The following is a 14,113-nucleotide window of genomic DNA, read 5'->3' on the forward strand; positions in this document are numbered from 1 at the left end:
CGGTCCAAATGGGATTTGGACCAAAGATGACCGACTCTTCATCTGTTCACGCAGTTTCGCTAAAACTGCCGACTTTCTGGATGCTGCGACCACACGTGTGGTTTAGCCAAGCAGAAGCCCAGTTTCAGATTCGGCAGATATCCTCTGATTCCACACATTACTACCACATGGTGAGCGCCCTCGACCAGGAGACGGCCGCCCAGGTTGCGGATTTCATACAGTCGCCCCCGGAAGAAGGCAAATATGAAGCATTCAAAGCGCTGCTCATTGGGACCTTTGGCCTCTCACGGCATGAGCGGGGTGCCCGCCTGCTTCACCTGGACGGTTTGGGAGACAGGCCGTCATCAGCATTAATGAACAAGATGCTGGCCCTGGCTGACAGACACAAGTCCTGCCTTATGTTCAAGCAAGCGTTCCTAGAGCAACTGCCCACGGACATACATCTGCTGCTGGCCAACGCAGATTTCAGCAACCCCCGGAAGGTGGCGGCCCAGGCAGACGTGCTGTGGAAAGCCAAGAGGGAGAGCGTGACGTCTGTCGGTCAGATTACCAGGCCACGCGCCCAACAGCAGACCAGACCAGGCCCGGTAGGGAGGCACGCACACAACACAGAGGCAGGAGTGAGGAGGCCAGTGAACAGTGGTGTTTCTACCACCAGCGGTGGGGCACAGAAACCCGCCATTGTCGCCCACCCTGCAAGGGCCAGGGCCAGGGCCAGCTGCCACTAATGACTATGGCGGCTGGCCACCAGGACAGCCTCTTGTATGTCTGGGACGCTGCTTCTTGGTCAACACCGGAGCGGAAATCAACATCTTGCCCCTGACGGGGTACGACACCCGCAACAGAAAACCAGGACCCACCCTGAGGGCCGCAAACGGCAGCACAATACGGACCTACGGCACCCGCACAGTGCAGCTGCAGTTTGGCGCCAGCCGGTTCACGTGGGACTTCACACTGGCTGCGGTGGCCCAACCACTCCCGGGGATGGACTTCTTGCGAGCTCACAGCCTGCTGGTCGACTTGCAAGGGAAAATACTGGTGCATGCCGAGACTTTCCAGACGTTCTCCCTGGGTGAAGCCAAGTTGCTGGCCCCACACCTGGACTCCATCACGCTGTCGGACAATGAATTCACCAGAATCCTGGCGGACTTTCCATCCATTCTGGCACCGCAGTTCATGGCAGTCATGCCCAGACATGGGGTTCAGCACCACATCCCGACCAAGGGACCACCCCTCCACACCCGCGCACTAAGGCTCCCCCCGGAAAAGCTCCGCCTGGCGAAGGAGGAGTTCAAGAGGATGGAGGAATTGGGGATCGTACAGAGGTCCGACAGCCCATGGACCTCCCCCCGCACATGGTGCCCAAAGCAGCTGGGGGTTGGAGACCATGCGGCGACTACCGCAGACTGAACGAGATTACAACTCCAGACCGCTACCCCGTGCCACACATACAGGACTTTGCAGCAAACCTGCACGGGGCAAGAATATTTTCCAAAGTAGACCTCGTCCGGGGATACCATCAAATCCCGGTGCACCCTGAAGACATCCCCAAAACAGCACATCACCCCGTTCGGCCTGTTCGAGTTCTTCCGAATGTCTTTCGGCCTGAAGAATGCCGCACAGATGTTCCAGCGGCTAATGGATGTGGTGGGACGCGACCTGGACTTTGCATTCATCTATTTGGACGACATCCTTATAGCCAGCAGTAGTCGCCAGGAACATCTGTCCCACCTCCGCCAGCTCTACTCCCGCCTGAGTGATTTCGGCCTCATGATCAACCCGGCCAAATGTCAGTTCGGTCTCGATACCATCGACTTCCTGGGCCACAGGATTACCAAAGACGGGGCAACACCTCTGCCCGCCAAGGTAGATGCAATCTGCCACTTTGCCTGGCCCAACACGGTCAAAGGCCTACAGGAGTTCGTTGGTATGGTGAACTTCTACCACCATTTCCTCCCCTCAGCAGCCCGTATCATGCGCCCTTTGTACACCCTGATGTCGGATAAAGGCAAGGACATTACTTGGGACGAGGAGGCTGCGGCCGCTTTCGTTAAAGCCAAGGAAGCCTTGGCAGATGCCGCGATGCTGGTGCTCCCCAGAACGGACATTCCGACTGCACTCATGGTGGACGCATCCGACACAGCAGTCGGTGGGGTGCTGGAGCAACTCATTGAGGGGCGCTGGCAACCCCTGGCATTCTTCAGCAAGCACCTACGACCACCCGAACTCAAGTACAGTGCTTTCGACCGGGAGCTGTTGGCACTGTATCTGGCAATCCGGCATTTCAGGTACTTCTTAGACGGCAGGCCGTTCACCGCATTCACGGACCACAAACCGTTGACCTTCACGTTCACGAAGGTGTCCGATCCCTGGTCGGCTCGCCAGCAGCGACATCTGTCCTACATCTTCGAGTACATGACGGACATCCAGCATGTCTCGGGAAAGGACAACGTCGTGGCGGACGCACTCTCCAGAACAGCTTTCTGGGCCCTGTCCCTGGGGGTGGACTATGCAGCACTGGCGGAGGCGCAGCAGGCAGACAACAAGATGCCCAGCTACAGGACCGCAGTCTCGGGTTTGCAACTGCAGGACTTTCTCGTAGGCCCAGGTGAGAGGACCCTCTTGTGCGACGTGGCTACCGGCCAACCTCGCCCCATCATTCCGGCAGCCTGGAGGCGGCGAGTTTTTGACTCCATACACGGTTTGGCGCACCCATCTATCAGGACAACTGTCCGGCTAGTCTCCAGCAAGTTCGCGTGGCACGGACTTCGCAAGCAGGTGAATGGGCCAGAACGTGCGCGCAGTGCCAAACAGCCAAGGTGCAGCGGCACACTAAAGCCCCGCCGCAGCAGTTCGAACCCACCCACCGGAGGTTCGATCACATTCATGTGGATATCGTGGGCCCCCTACCAGAGTCCCGAGGAGCACGGTACTTCCTAACTATGGTAGACCGGTTCATGAGGTGGCCAGAGGTGGTTCCGCTCAACGACACATCTGCCGATTCCTGCGCCCGAGCACTGATTGCAATCTGGGTAGCACGCTTCGGGGTACCGGTCCACATAACCTCTGACAGAGGCGCCCAGTTCACCTCCAGCCTGTGGTCGGCTGTGGCCAGCCTGTTGGGAACACAGCTACACCACACTACTGCCTACCACCCACAGTCGAACGGACTAGTGGAACGCTTCCACCGTCACTTGAAGTCGGCTCTTGTGGCCCTCCTGAGAGGACCTAACTGGGTGGACGAGCTTCCTTGGGTCCTGCTTGGAATTCGCACAGCGCCCAAAGAGGATCTGCACGCCTCGTTGGCCGAGTTAGTGTATGGCGTGCCCCTGGCCGTCCCAGGAGAGTTCATACCAGCCCCAAGGGGGCAAGAGGAAGAACCCGCAGCAGTTCTGGACAGACTACGCAAAAGGCTCGGCAATCTGGCCCCCGTACCGACTTCACAGCACGGACGGACCCCGACCCATGTACCCAAAGACCTGCAGAACTGTAAGTTTGTGTTTGTACGAAGGGGCGGACACCGGGCACCGCTACAGCGGCCGTATGAGGGGCTGTTCAAGGTGATCAACAACAACGGGTCCATGTACGTTCTGGACACTGGGGGGAAAGAGGAGGTTTTCACGGTGGACCGACTCAAACCAGCCCATGTGGACTTGGCGCAGCCGGTCAAGGTTCAGGCACTACGGCACAGAGGCAGACCTCCCAAACAGAGGCTGATCCGGACTGTGGACATTGGGGGGTGTATTGCCGGTTCTGGGGGGTATGTGGCGACCCACTTTCTGCGCAGGCGAACCAGCTCACAAATAGCCAGCGCGTGGGGAGAAACTTTGGTAATGCACCTCTGACGTCATTTCCACCAGGAGAGGGCAGGCGCTAGGGATTAAATGCCAGCGCCGCGAAGTTTGAATAAACTAGTCTCGAAATGACTTACCGATTGCGTGTCGTCTCTAGCTCTGTATGTAGTACATCGCTACAATATAGCCTTAAATCTTATTCAACATCACAGATTAATACCTATCCATGTACCCACACCAACAGCTCTTAACAGCACCTCAATAATGTAGTGGTTACCATGATGCTATTACACCACGGGGAATCAGTGCTTGGAGATCAATTCCAATGCCATCTGGAAGGAGTCTCTGTAAGTCTTTTCCATGCATTGTGTGGGTTTTCTCCAGGTAGTCTGGTTTCCTTCCACAGTCCCAAGATGTACTGGGTAGGTTAACTGGTCAATGAACAGTAAATTGTCCTGTGATTAGGTTAGAGTTAATTGGAGTTGCTTGGGCGGAATGGCTCGGAGGGCCGGAAGAACCTACTCTGCTGTATCGCTAAATAAGTAAGAACAGGACAGCACAATAGCACAACAGTTAGTTAATTAGTTAATTATATTAATAGGTGGAGACTTTAACTTTTGTCTAGACCCAGTTCTAGATAGGTCAACTAAGGCTGTTACAAAATCAAAAGTAGTCAATATAACGTTATCATTGATGAAAGATTTAAATTTGATTGATATATGGAGAATTAACCCAAGAGAAAGAGATATTAATTTTATTCAAATAGACATAAAACTTAAGTTAGGATAGATTTTTTTTATTATCAATGAATATTCAGGATAGAGTGAAAAGTATGGAATATAAAGCGAGAATACTGTCAGATCATTCCCCTTTGATAATGACAATGATAATGATGGATAGGGAGGAACTGATTTACAGATGGAGATATAATTCAATATTATTAAAATGTCAAAATTTTTGTGATTTTATGGAAAAACAGATTCATTTTTTTGGATACAAACTCATATTCAGTTGATGATAAATTTGTATTATGGGAAGCGATGAAAGCATATTTGAGGGGCCAGATAATGTTATACTTCTAAAATTAAGAAGGAATATATGGTAGAAATAGATCAATTAGAAAAAGAGATTACAAAATTAGAAAAAGAATCTCAAAGATATATGACAGAAGAAAAATGAAGACAACTTGTCAATAAGAAGCTACAATATATAATACGCTCCAGACATACCGAACAGAAAAAGCAATTATGAGAACTAAACAGAGATATTATGAATTAGGTGAAAGATCACACAAGATTCTTGCTTGGCAGTTGAAAACAGAGCAGGCTTCCAAAACGATAAATGCAATTAGAACAAGTGCAAATAAAATTACCTATAAATCTTTAGAAATTAATGAAACCTTTAAAAATTTTTATTCTGAATTATATCAATCAGAATCACAAAATGATGTTGTTGAGATAGAAAGATTTTTATCACAAATAACTCTTCCAAAATTGAATTCGGAAGAACAGAAGGGATTAGATATGCCTTTTACATTAAAAGAGGTCGAAGAAGCTCTAGGATCACTCCAGAGTAATAAATCTCCAGGAGAGGATGGTTTTCCGCCTGTATTTTATAAAAAGTTTAAAGATTTATTAATCCCTCCTTTTATGGAGTTAATATATCAAGCGGAAAGAACACATAAACTTCCAGAATCTTTATCGACAGCGATTTTAACAGTATTGCCAAAAAAAGATAGAGATCCTTTAAAACCAACATCATATAGGCTTATTTCTTTGTTGAACACGGATTATAAAATAATAGCAAAAATTTTATCTAATAGATTATCTAAATATTTACCAAAATTAATACATATGGATCAAACAGGATTTGTTAAAAATAGACAAGCGGCAGATAATGTAACTCGGTTACTTAGCATAATTCATTTGGCACAAAAGAGGTAGGAAATGAGTGTGGCAGTTGCTTTGGATGCATAAAAAGCATTTGATAGATTGGAATGGGATTTTTTATTTAAGGTATTGGAAAAATACAGGTTAGGAGAATCTTTTATAAACTGGATTAAAACCTTAAATACTAGTCCCAAAGCTAAAGTAGTGACAAACGGCCAAATTTCAACACCATTTCAGTTAACAAGGTCAACTAGACAAGGTTGTCCTTTATCACCTGCTTTATTTGTATTGGCGATAGAACCATTAGCTGAATTAATTAGAACTGACTAAGATATTATGGGCTTCAGAGTTAACCGGGAGGAATATAAGATTAATCTATTTGCTGATCATGTTCTGATTTATCTAATAAACCCATTGCATTCGTTGTGTAAATTATCTTCTAGATTGGAAGAAAATGGGAAAATATCAGGGTATAAAATAAGCTGGGATAAAAGTGAAATTTTACCCCCTATTAAAGGAGATTATAGTCAATGTCGACTAGTAACTCAATTTAGATGTCCGATAAATGGTATAAAGTATTTAGGTATAAGAGTTGATAACGATATAAAGAATTTATATAAATTAAATTATTTGCCATTATTAAAAAAATTCAAGATCATCTTGATAAATGGATGATGTTACCAATAACATTAGTAGGTAGAGTCAATGCTGTAAAAATGAATATATTTCCTAGATTACAGTATTTATTCCAAACACTACCAATACAACTGCCACAGAAGTTTTTTCAAGAGTTGAATAAATGTGTGAGGAAGTTTCTATGGAAAGGTAAGATGTCAAGAATATCGTTGGAAAAATTGACATGTAAATTTGACCTAGGAAGGTTACAACTCCCAAACTTTAAGAATTATTATAAAGCAAATCAACTTAGATTTATTGCATTTTTTTTTTGATGAAGATAAACTGGCATGGATTAGAATAGAGTTAGATAAGATAGGAGAAAATATACCAGAAGATTTTATATACAAATGGGAATCTAAATGGATACGGGAAAAGAAAGAATCCCTTATATTAAAACATTTGATTGATTTATGGAAGAAGACAAATGCTGATGATGAGATAAAGAAATCTTTATTAGCAAAGAGACCTCTAATTCAAAATAGACTCATTCCTTTTACAATGGATAACCAACTTTTATATAACTGATTTCAAAAAGGGATTAGATATATAGGAGACTGTTTTGAAGGAGGTATATTGATGTTGTTTGATCAATTAAAAAATAAATATAAAATATCAAATAACACTCCGTTCTGTTATTTCCAATTAAGGGCTTATTTAAGAGATAAACTGGGTCAAACAATGTTAATGCCAAAACCTAATGAAATAGAAACTTTAATTCAAAAAGGAAAAATTAAAAAAATTACTTCTTGTATGTATAATTTGATTCAAAAACAGACAATTAAACAAGGAATTCATAACTCAAGACAAAAATGGGAAACTGATCTGAATATTAAAATTGATGAAACAAGTTGGTCAAGACTATGTCTTGACAGTATGACAAATACAATAAATGTCCAACTTAGATTAGTACAATACAATTTTTTACATCAATTATATATTACACCACAAAAAATAGATTAAATCCAAATCTATCTGATCAATGTTTTCGATGTAATCAAGAAATTGGTACTTTTTTACACTCTACTTGGTCCTGTTTTAAAATTCAACTTCTTTGGATAAATTTAAGAATTTTATTGGAACAAATTACTGGAATACAACTTCCACATAACCCAATATTATTTTTACTAGGTGATATTGAAGGGATAAAACCAAAACTTAAAAATTGAACAAATATCAGAAAAAATTCATAAAAATTGCATTGGCAGTAGCCAAAAAGGCTATTGCAGTTACTTGGAAATCAGATTCATACTTAAGTATGGATCGTTGGAATAATGAAATTTTTAGCTGCATTCCACTTGAAAAAAATTACTTATAATTTAAGAAATAAATATTACATATTTCTGAAAATTTGGCGCCGTTACTTACAAAAGATAGGATAGGATTGGGCCGAGTCAGCATGGATTTACCAAGGGCACATCATGCTTGACTAATCTATTGGAGTTTTTCGAGGATGTAACCAGGAAGTTAGACAAGGGAGATCCAGTGGATGTAGTGTACCTCAATTTTCAGAAGGCATTTGATAAGGTCTCACATAGGAGATTGGTGGGTAAAATCAGAGCTCATGGCATTGGGGGGGGGAAGATATTGACATGGATAGAAAACTGGTTGGCAGATAGAAAGCAAAGGTTAACAGTGAATGGGTGTTGCTTGGAATGGCAGGCGGTGACTAGTGGGGTGCCACAGGGCTCGGTATTGGGACCACAGCTGTTTACGATTTACATCAACGATTTAGATGAAGGCATTGAGAATAACATCAGCAAGTTTGCTGATGATACTAAGCTGGGTGGCAGTGTGACATGTGATGAGGATGTTAGGAGAATTCAGGGTGACTTGAATAGGCTGGGTGAGTGGGCAGATACTTGGCAGATGATGTTTAATGTGAATAAGTGTGAGGTTATCCACTTTGGGAGTAAGAACAGGAAGGCAGATTATTATCTGAATGGTGTAGAGTTAGGTAAGGGAGAAATACAAAGAGATCTAGGAGTACTTGTTCATCAGTCACTGAAGGTGAATGAGCAAGTGCAGCAGGCAGTGAAGAAGGCTAATGGAATGTTGGCCTTTATTACAAAGGGAATTGAGTACAAGAGCAAGGAAATCCTCTTGCATTTGTACAGGGCCCTGGTGTGACCACACCTGGAGTATTGTGTACAGTTTTGGTCTCCAGGGTTAAGGAAGGACATCCTGGCTGTAGAGGAAGTGCAGCGTAGATTCACAAGGTTAATTCCTGGGATGTCCGGACTGTCTTATGCAGAGAGGTTAGAGAGACTGGGCTTGTACACGCTGGAATTAAGGAGATTGAGAGGGGATCTGATTGCAACATATAAGATTATTAAGGGATTGGACAAGATAGAGGCAGGAAATGTGTTCCAGATGCTGGGAGAGTCCAGTACCAGAGGGCATGGTTTAAGAATAAGGGGTAGGTCATTTAGGACAGAGTTAAGGAAAAACTTCTTCTCCCAGAGAGTTGTGGGGGTGTGGAATGCACTGCCTCAGAAGGCAGTGGAGGCCAATTCTCTGGATGCTTTCAAGAAGGAGCTAGATAAGTATCTTATGGATAGGGGAATCAAGGGATATGGGGACAAGGCAGGAACTGGGTATTGATAGTAGATGATCAGCCATGATCTCAGAATGGTGGTGCAGGCTCGAAGGGCCGAATGGTCTACTTCTGCACCTATTGTCTATTGATTAAATATATAGGTGCTCTGAAGATAAAGTTATTAGTCATTTGGGGAAAGAAACAAATACATATATTAAAGCTACTTTGAATTCCATGGAGCATGTGGGGATCTTCCAATATCCAGGCAGTCTTTTTTTCTTTTTTTTAGATAGGGATGTTAAGGGGGGAAGGGTTAAGGGGAGGGGGGAGGGCTGATATCGTATCATATTATTCTATTATTCTTTCATTCTATGTAATTATCATAAAAATTGAATAAAAAATATATTAAAAAAAGAGTTAGTGAAACACTGTTACAATGTCAGCAACCTGGGTTCAATTCCTGTCACTGTCTGCAAAGAGTTTGTAAGCTCTCCTCTTAAGTGTAAAAGTTTCCTCTGAGTGTTCTACTTTCTTCCTATAGTCCAAAGACATACTGATTAGTAGGACATTTGGTCATTGAAAATTGTCCTGTGATTAGGCTGGGATTGAATAGGTGGGTTGCTGGACAATGTGGCTCAAAAGGCTAGAACGACCTTTTCTGTGCTGAATCTCTAAATAAAAATTTTAAAATATTTGCCATATAAATTTACATGTATTAGGAATTTCCTGTGGTGTGTTGATCAGGGCTTTGTAGGGAGACTGTTGCAAGAAAGTCTGCAGACTCTGTAAGTATGTGAAGAGCAAGAGGATAAGACATGAGAATAGGACCAATCAAGTGTGACAGTGGAAAAGTGTGCATGGAACCAGAGGAAATAGCAGAGGTACTTAATGAATACTTTGCTTCAGTATTCACTAAGGAAACGGATCTTGGTGATTGTAGGGATGACTTACAGTGGATTGTAAAGCTTGAGCATATAGACATTAAGAAAGAGGATGTGCTGCAGCTTTTGGAAAGCATCAAGTTGGATAAGTCTCCGGGACCAGATGAGATGTATCTCAGGCTACTGTGGGAGGCGAGGAAGGAGATTGCTGAGCCTCTGGCAATGATCTTTGCATCATCAATGTGGATGGAAGAGGTTCCAGAGGATTGGAGGGCTGCAGATGTTGTTCCCTTATTCAAGAAAGGGAGTAGAGATCGCCCAAGAAATTATAGACCAGTGAGTCTTACTTCAGTGGTTGGCTAGTTGATGGAAAAGATCTTGAGAAGCAGGATTTATGAACATTTGGAGAGGCATAATATGATTAGGAATAGTCAGCATGGCTTTGTCAAAGGCAGGTCGTGCCTTACGAGCCTGATTGAAGTTTTTGAGGATGTAACTAAGCACCTTGATGAAGCTAGAGCAGTAGATGTAGTGTATATGGATTTCAGCAAGGCATTTGATAAGGTACCCCATGCAAGGCTTATTGAGAAAGTCAGAAGGCATGGGATCCAAGGGGACCTTGCTTTGTGGATCCAGAATTGGCTTGCCTACAGAAGGAAAAGAGTGGTTGCAGACAGTCATATTCTGCATGGAAGTTGGTGACCAGTGGTGTGCCTCAGGGATCTGTTCTGAGACTCCTTCTCTTCGTGACTTTTATAAATGACCTGGATGAGGAAGTGGAGGGATGGGTTAGTAAATTTGCTGATGACACAAAGGTAGGGGGTGTTGTGGATAGTGTAGAGGGCTGTCAGAGGTTACAGCGGGACATCGATAGGATGCAAAACTGAGCTGAGAAGTGGCAGATGGAATTCAACCCAGATAAGTGTGAGGTGGTTCATTTTGGTAGGTCAAATATGATGGCAGAATATAGTATTAATGACAAGACTCTTGGCAGTCTGGAGGATCAGAGGGATCATGGTGTCCGAGTCCATAGGATACTCAAAGCTGCTGCGCAGGTTGACTCTATGGTTAAGAAAGCATACGGTGTGTTGGCCTCCATCAACAGTGGAATTGAGTTTAAGAGCCGAGAGGCAATGTTACAGCTATATAAGACCCGGGTCAACCCACTTGAAGTACCGTGCTCAGTTCTGGTCACCTCACTACTGGAAGGATGTGGAAACTATAGAAAGGGTGCAGAGGAGATTTACAAGGATGTTGCCTGGATTGGGGAGCATGCCTTATGAGAATAGGTTGAGTGAACTCAGCCTTTTCTCCTTGGTGCAGCGGAGGATGAGAGGTGACCTGATAGAGAGGTGGATAGTCAGAGGCTTTTTCCCAGGGCTGAAATGGCTAGCACAAGAGGGCATAGTTTTAAGGTGCTTGGAAGTAGGTACAGAGGAGATGTCAGGGATAAGGTGTTTTTTTTTTTACGCAGAGAGTGGTGAGTGCGTGGAAAGGGCTGCCAGCGACAGTGGTGGAGGGCTGAAGGGCCTGTATTGTGCTGTAGGTTTTCTACATTTCTATGTTTTTAAGAAACATGAGGTTGTTATTATAAGTGATTTTAACTTTTTCACATATTGATTGAGATTCCCAAACTGTAAAAGGACTAAGTGGGATAGAGTTTGTCAAATGTGTTCAGGAACTCAGACCAGCAAGAAATTGTGTGATCAGAACCTTGAGAGGAGGGAATTTCACTCAGGTCTGCTGACCAAGTATAAAACAAAATACTGGAGGAACTTAGCAGGCCAGGCAGCATCTACTGAAAAGAGTAAGCAGTTGATGTTCTGGTGGGTCTTTGCCCGAAACATTGCCTGTTTACTCTTTTGCATAGATGCTGCCTGGCCTGCTGAATTCCTCTAGTTTTTGTGTGTGTTGCTTGGATTTCCAGCATCTATAGATTTTCTCTTATTTGTGGAGTAACTCATGGCAGTTTGTTTGGAGCTTTGACCGGCAACTAATTGGCGTTTGGGATTGCTTGGCAAGAACAAATTAAAGGAGTCCAGGAGCAAGCACAGCAGCCATTGTCGGAGTTGACAAAGTTAGAATGGTGATTTTGAGGCTTTAGCTCTTTGAGGCTTCAAACAGAGAAGGCAAAAAAGAAAATCTCTAGGAAGAGTTTTTTTCCCTCCCTTCTTTGCATTTGCTCTGTTAGGACAGCAGAGATGCCAGTCAGGATAGTTGAATGCTCCTCATGTGGGATGTGGGTGTCAGGGAGGCCTCCAGTGTCCCTGACAACTACAACTGCAGGAAGAGCATCCAGCTGCAGCTTCTATCAATCTGTATTAGGGAGTTGGAGCTGGAATTTGATGAACTCCGGATCATTTGGGGGGCAGAGGGGGTGATAGATAGGACATATGGAGACTTAGTTACATCCAAAGTGCAGGACAAAGGAAACAGGGGACAGGAAAGGGAAAGGGGTTAAAGAGCCAGTCAGAGTACCCCTGTGGCCATCCCCCTCAACAACAGGTATAGCAGAGGGAAGTCACAGCAGTCAGGTCTCTGGCACTGAGTCTGGCTCTGTGACTCAGAAGGGAAATGGGGCGAAGAGGCCTGCTGTGGTGATAGGGGTTTTGTTAGGGGAACAGAAAGGAGGTTCTGTGAGTGAAAACGAGATTCCTGGATGGCATATTGCCTCCCGAGTACCAGGGTCTGGGACAGCTTGGACCAAGTCCTCAGCATTCTCACGTGGGAGAGTGAACAGCCAGAGGTTGTGGTCCATGTTGGTACCAATGACATGGGTAGGACTAGTGATGAGGTTCTGCATAGGGAGATCAGGGAGTTTGATGCTAAGTTAAGGCAGGAGCTCTAGGGTTGTGATCTCAGAATTGCTACCCATGGTACATGCTAGTGAGGCTAGAACTAGGAAGATTATACATTTTAATATGTGGCTAAGGAGTTGGTGTAGGAGGGAGGACTTAAGATTTTTGGATTATTGGGCTCTCTTCCAAGGAAGATGGGATCTGTACAGAACAGGCAGTTTGCACCTGAACTTGAGGGGGACTAATATCCCAGTGGGATGGTTTGCTAATGCAGATGGTTTAAACTAGAGATACAGAGGGATGGGAGCCAGAGTGCCAGAACAGTTAGTGGAGAGGTTGAGGAAACAGCTGTTGGTAAGACCTCAGACAAAGTTAGGAATCAAAAAGGTTGAGCATGGTATGATGAGCATCCTGAGCTGCATGTATTTTAATGCAAGAAGTTTTGCAGGAAAGGCAGATGAGCTCAGGCCTTGGATCAACACCTGATGTTGTAGACGTTGGTGAAACTTAGTTGCAGGAGGGGCAGGACTCCACTAGTGGAGTGTTGCAGGGATTGGTGCTGGATCCTTTGTTGTTTGTCATTTATATCAATGATCTGGATAATGATGTGGTAAACTGGATCAGCAAATTTGCCGATGATACCAAGATTGGAGGTGTAGTGGATAGCGCTGGAAGGCTATCATGGCTTGCAGCGGGATTTGGATCTGCTGGAAAAATGGGCTGAAAAATGGCAGATGGAATTTAATGTAGTCAAGTGTAGGTCTTGCACAGTGAATGTGGTAGAACAAAAGCATCTTGGAATACAGATTCCTAATTCATTGAAAGTGGCATCACAGGTTGATAGGGTTGTAAAGAGAGCTGTGGGCACTTCAGCCTTAATAAATTAAAGAAGTGAGTACAGGAGATGGGACGTTACTGTATTTTGAAGTTGTATAAGACATTGGTGAGGCCTAATTTGGAGTACTCTGTGTAGTTTTGGTCACCTACTTACAGGAAAGATGTAAACAAGATTGAAGGAGTACAGAGAAATTTACAAGGATGTTGCCAGGACCAGAGGATCTGAGTTATAAAGGAAGACTGAATAAGTTAGGAGTTTATTCCTTGGAACATAGAAAACTGAGAGGAGATTTGTTAGAAAATTATGAGGGGTGTAGATAGGGTAAATGCAAGAAGGCTGTTTCCACTGAGGTTGGGTGGGACTACTCCTAGAGGTCATTGGTTAAGGGTGACAGATAAAAAGATTAAGGGAAGCATGAGAGGAAACTTCTTCACTTAGAGGGTCATTAGAGTGTTGAACAAGTTGCCAGCACAAGTGGTGCAAGTGAGTTTGCTTTCAACGTTTAAAATTAGTTTGGACATGGATGGTGGAGTAAGGAGGGCTATGGTCCTGGTGCAGGTTGATCAGAGTAGGCAATTTAAATAGTTGGGCATGGACTAGATGGGCCGAGGAGCCTGTTTCTATGCTGTACTCTTCTATGACTCTATGACTTTATAATTATAGAGAATAAAGAGTTATCTAAAAGTGAGTTAGAGGTAA

The 14,113-nt window shown here is 44.3% G+C and overlaps 1 protein-coding gene across 7 annotated transcripts in view; it reads right to left on the reverse strand.

Annotated features, from left to right (window-relative positions):
- Positions 1 to 14,113, reverse strand: part of cfap74 (cilia and flagella associated protein 74) — a 461,786-nt gene that overhangs the window by 16,246 nt on the left and 431,427 nt on the right. The gene's annotated exons all lie outside the window — the stretch shown is intronic.

Source organism: Hemitrygon akajei, chromosome 29 (assembly GCF_048418815.1).
Source record: "Hemitrygon akajei chromosome 29, sHemAka1.3, whole genome shotgun sequence".
NCBI classification, from domain to species: Eukaryota; Metazoa; Chordata; class Chondrichthyes; order Myliobatiformes; family Dasyatidae; genus Hemitrygon; species Hemitrygon akajei.